A 6,000-nucleotide genomic window follows, 5' to 3' on the forward strand; every position below is an offset into this window, starting at 1 on the left:
ATTTAGTTCAAAATCCAAACCGAACCGAACCCGAAAAACCGAAACCGAAAAACTGAAAACCGAACTTAAAAAACTGAAAAACCCGAACAAAACCGAAAAACCCGAAAAAAACCGAAAAACCTGAAAAAAAAATTATATAATATAAATATATATTTATATATGTGTATTTTAGTTTATTTTATATATACTAATAGAATATTTATATATAATATAAAATTAATAATACATATAATATATATTTTATAGTAGAATATATTAAAAGAATATATATATTATATATAATATAATATATTAAATTAATAGAATATATATATATAATTCGGTTTTTCGGTTTTTTTCTTCGCCCGAACCGAACCGAAAAACCGATTTTTTTTATTTTTAAAACCGAACCGAACCGAAAAACCGAAAAAACCGAACCGAATTTCAAAATTTCAGTTTGGTTCGGTTCGGATATTCGGTTTCCGGTTTTTTTACTCACCCCTAGAAGATTTCATTCCACATACATATACAAAATGCATGTGAAGTGAAGTGAAGTGAAGTAGTTAAAGCAAGCAATATTTACTGCCTATGCCATCCCTTTAAAATAAAAACTATAAAGACTTTAAAACCAAAAATAAATAAATACCTAATATACTATTAAAACCATAATTTAAATAATAAATAAAATAAAATAAAATAAATAAATATGGAGTCTTATTTGATTCACATGACTCTGCTTCGGCGGTTCGTTTTTAGGTCCCAATTTTTGCGCCACCAATTTCTACCAGAATTTCGCCTCGAATCTCTCCAGCCAAGCAAATGGTAGGAGCAAAAATAAAATTCAATTCAATGTAAACAAGGTTGCATCCTTTTTCTAGTATCATAGTAATAACCTCAAAAGGAGCTCCAATCGATCACCACCTCCATGATTTGATGCAACTTAAATCAAAATCAAAGACACAAATCGATACAATAAATAAATAGGAACTACATTCATGATGAGTATTACACAAATGGAACTTCAAATGTAAATGGAAACCAAAGATTGTCACGCCCGCATTTCCTAAGGATAGGAAGTACGGTGGACCGCGACTAGGGGAGGAGTAAAGAAGCGGGGAAGAAAGGGGGAACGAGAATATTTGACCCGAAAACATTTAATAAAAGGAAATTCAATTCAAAACAAAGTACTGTGACGACATTCTTGAGTTAAAGTATTCAGAGTTTTAAAGGAAAACATTGTATCAGTTTACAAGCAGCGGAAAAGACCAAAAGACAGATGATGCCGGGTATGACGACACGACACCATCCAAAAGATAAATACACACTTTGGCTTTAACTGCTCAACATCCGTCCTCCCCATCGCCGCTCAACCTGCACATTAAGAAAACAACATGCAGGGCTGAGTACTTATTGCACTCAGTGGACACACGCCAAAAACATAGTTTGTCATGCCATAACAGTGTAACATTGGGGTTTTGAGTATAATGAAAATAACCCAAGTACACAAAAATACATTTCATAAATTCGACTGCGCAGTCATTTTCCGATATTGCCACCCTTATTCCCTCAATCATACACTATCTGATCCAAACCATGACAAGGGGCGTGGCCACACCCCAGGTCAACTAGACCGGCCAACTTGCTCTCAGATGGCTCCCGGTCTCGTGTACACTAGCCTGAGGGTTCGCAGCCCAACAGACCCGAATTCGATTAAACATATGTGGTAAACCACTTCAGATAGGTTTCAAAATAAAACAGTTGGCAAGACAAACAGTTCACCTCCATAAAAACATTTCCGGAACAAAGTCCGTATTAAAGATATCCCACAGTATATTAGGATAGGAAAGCCCACCTCGATTGCTTAGCTTTTAAAACAGTTCCCTTCAACCACACTTTCCTCGAAAAAGATCACCCTTTTGAAAGATAAATAATATCATGATTAGAGTCAGGGTAAACGAGGTTTAAACGACAATGCATGAATCCTACGTGGACGACTTCAACATCTAGCACGTTACACGTACATACACTTAACAACATATTACAAAACAAACACACAAAGTCACACGTTCGAAACACACCCCGCATGCAAACGACGTACCCAAAACGCGCACACGACACACGAACACAGCACTCCAAGTCCTGGCATACCCTTACTGTGCAAACGGCTCACTTGGCTCGGAAAAGGTTCGGAAAAACTCGGAAAAAGGATCGGCGTCTCGACATGGCTCGGTGTCTCGGCCGCCTGGCTCGGCACCTCGGCCGACCGTCTCGGCCGCCTGGCTCGGCACCTCGGCCGCCTGGCTCGGCACCTCGGCCGACCGTCTCGGCCGCCTGGCTCGGCACCTCGGCCGCCTGGCTCGGCACCTCGGCCGCCTGTCTCGGCACAGCTCGGCACCTGACTCGGCACAGCTCGGCACCTGTCTCGGCACAGCTCGGCACTTGTCTCGGCACAGCTCGGCACCTGTCTCGGCACAGCTCGGCACCTGTCTCGGCACAGCTCGGCACCTCGGCCGACCATCTCGGCCGTCCGGCTCGGCACCTCGGCCGACCGTCTCGGCCGCCTGCTCGGCACCTCGGCCGACCGTCTCGGCCGCATGCTCGGCACCTCGGCCGACCACCTCGGCCGTCCGGCTCGGCACCTCGACCGACCGTCTCGGCCGTCTGCTCGGCACCTCGGCCGACCATCTCGGCCGCATGCTCGGCACTTCGGCCGACCACCTCGGCCGTCTGCTCGGCACCTAGTTTACACCCCTTTTCCTCTGACCCCCGATTCTCAACCCTATACGACAAACACACCACGCACTCTACATCCCAAAACACACCCAGACACCTGGGATCATCCCTTCCAGACTCTCCACAAATCTGCCCTAGGCTGAACCCAACACTCTCGGCCAACACACACGAAAACTCTCGAACCAAACACTGATTCCTCCGAGCCATCTCTTGGCCAAACACACCCACATTCATCACAAAAACATATCACTCAGAATCACGCCAATTGCACATGAAAACATCTCCCAAAAACATACAACTCGCGAAACTGCGCAGTTTACTTGCAAAAATCATAATAAATTCATACGACATCCAAAGAGGCTGAAATTTACACACCACACAAAAGACACATTAACCTTTACACAGTTCAAAATTTCGTACCCAACGGAGATCGTTTGCTTAGTTAAAAAGGGGTCGGAACCCACTGCCAGTTACTATCAAAAACATGCTCAACCATATCACATAGCCACAAACCCTATTCAGCATCTAAACCAACCAAAACGTCCTATATGCATGAGTTTTCGAATTAAACAAGGGTTAGGGGTTACCTTCCCCGGATGGTTCAAACGAAACGCAAAAGCTTTACTTCCTTTTCCGACTCCGATTCACGACGAAGGAGGGTATCACCTTGAGGAATCCAAGAAGGTGATAAGAGGGGGTGAAAGGAAGAAGATAAAAACCGAGAGGGAGAAGGAGGGAGACTTACCAGTGAGAGAGAGCAACTTTGCGAGAGAGAGAGGGAGAGATTGAGAGAGTGACCGAAAAGAGAAAAGAAAAGGAAGGGGAAGAAAAGGATCGGTTATGTGAGGGTGGAGGAAGTTGAGAACATCATGGGGTGATGGGGAAGGGATTTCGAAAATGGGGAGGGAGAGAGAGGTTTAAATCGATTAATTAGAATTTTAAAACATAGCTGAATTAATAAAACCAAATTTTAATTTGTCTAGGTAGAAAATCCCACATCCACAACAATCAAATAAACACAAAAAATTTTCCACACCATATTTTAAACACAAAAACATAGAAAAATTTCATCCTTAATTAAAAGAATAAAATTCCACAAATTTTCGGGTATTACATTCCTCCCACCTTAACAAAAATTTCGTCCCGAAATTTGTTAGATCACTCAAACAGCTCTGGAAACTTCTCTCTCATCTTATCTTCTGATTCCCATGTTGCTTCTTCGATTCCATGATTCCTCCACCGTACTTTCACCGAAGCGATTGACTTATTCCTCAATTCTTGCACTCTCCGATCCACAATGGCCTCGGGCTTCTCCTCATAGCTTAGATCGGGATTTAGGACCATCATTTCTTCTTGGTGAACGATGTGTGTGGGGTCATACACATACTTCCTCAATTGTGACACATGGAAGACGTTGTGCACATTTCCGAAGCTTGGTGGTAGGGCCAATCTGTATGCTACCGCGCCGACTCTATCCAAAATCTCGTATGGACCGATGAATCGGGGTCTAAGCTTTCCTTTCACTCCAAAACGAGTTATTCCCTTAGAAGGGGAAACTTTTAGAAAGACCTTTTCTCCGACCTCGAATTGTAAATCGGTCCTTCGAACATCCGCATAAGATTTCTGTCGATCTTGTGCCTCCTTGATCCTCCCACGGATTTGTCGGACAATCTCTATCATCTCTTCTACAGAGTCTGGTCCGAGAATTCTTCTCTCACCCACTTCATCCCAATAAAGTGGCGATCTACACTTCTTTCCATACAAGGCCTCATATGGGGCCATCTTGATAGTCGCCTGGTAACTATTATTGTAAGCGAACTCTACCAAGGGCAACACTTCTTCCCAACCTACGCCTCGATCTAGCACCACGGCTCGTAGCATGTCCTCCAATGCTTGTATCGTTCTCTCCGACTGCCCGTCGGTTTGCGGGTGGAACGCTGTACTGAAATTCAACTTAGTCCCCAACTCGCGCTGCAGGCTTGTCCAAAATCTAGAAGTGAATTTAGCATCACGATCAGATGTGATTGTCGCTGGAACTCCATGCAAGCGTATAATTTCCCGTACATATACCTTAGCCAACTGATCGGATCCATAAGTGGCACGAACCGGCACAAAATGGGCAGATTTGGTGAGGCGATCTATAATCACCCAAATCACCGTGTTCCCTCGCTGGGATTTTGGCAGTCCTACCACAAAGTCCATTGCAATATGTTCCCACTTCCATTCCGGAATCTCGAGGGGTTGCAATTTCCCATAGGGCCGTTGGTGTAGCGCCTTTACTTGTTGACATGCTAGGCATCTCTCCACAAATGCCGCAACATGCTTTTTCATACCGTTCCACCAAAACTGTCTTTTCAAGTCTTGATACATTTTGGTGCTCCCTGGATGAGCAGCGTATGGGGTTTCATGTGCTTCTCTCATGATTTCCATCCTCAGGCCTTCATCCTTAGGCACACACAACCTTCCCTTGTATGTGAGACCATTATCCGCTGCCTCACGAAAATTTCCGAGTTCACCCGTCCTCACTTCTGAGCGAATCTTTTCTAGTAACGTATCTCGCCGTTGAGCTTCTACAATTCTGGCTCTTAAGTCGGGTTCCATCACCAACGTGGCTACTATCCCTTCCACAGTCTCGGGCATTCTCACCACTTCCAAGCGCATCTTACTGAACTCTTGGATTATACTCTCCTCGATAGTAAGAAAGGTGGCCAGCTGAGATTGAGACTTCCTACTAAGAGCATCGGCCACTACGTTTGCTTTTCCCGGATGGTAATTTATACCACAATCGTAGTCCTTTACCAACTCGAGCCACCTACGTTGGCGCATGTTCAACTCCTTTTGCTCAAAGAAGTACTTTAGACTCTTATGGTCCGTGTATATCTCACAACGGACTCCATAAAGATGATGTCTCCAGATCTTCAAAGCATGTACCACAGCTGCCAGTTCCAAGTCATGCGTCGGATAATTCAGTTCATGGGGCTTCAATTGTCTCGATGCATATGCAATCACTTTCCCCTTCTGCATAAGCACACATCCCAGTCCCACCTTCGACGCATCCGTATATACCGCATAGTCAGTCTCTGGCTCCGGCACAGCTAGGATTGGTGCGGTGGTCAATTTCTCCTTCAACAACTGAAAGCTCGCCTCACATTCTGGCGTCCAAATCATCTTGACTCCCTTTTTCAGTTGTTGCGTCATTGGCCTTGCTATCTTCGAGAATCCCTCGATGAATCTTCGATAATAGCCCGCCAGTCCTAAAAAGCTTCGGATTTCGTTTTGTGTAGAAGG

This window comes from Salvia splendens, chromosome 8, assembly GCF_004379255.2.
Source record: "Salvia splendens isolate huo1 chromosome 8, SspV2, whole genome shotgun sequence".
NCBI lineage: Eukaryota > Viridiplantae > Streptophyta > Magnoliopsida > Lamiales > Lamiaceae > Salvia > Salvia splendens.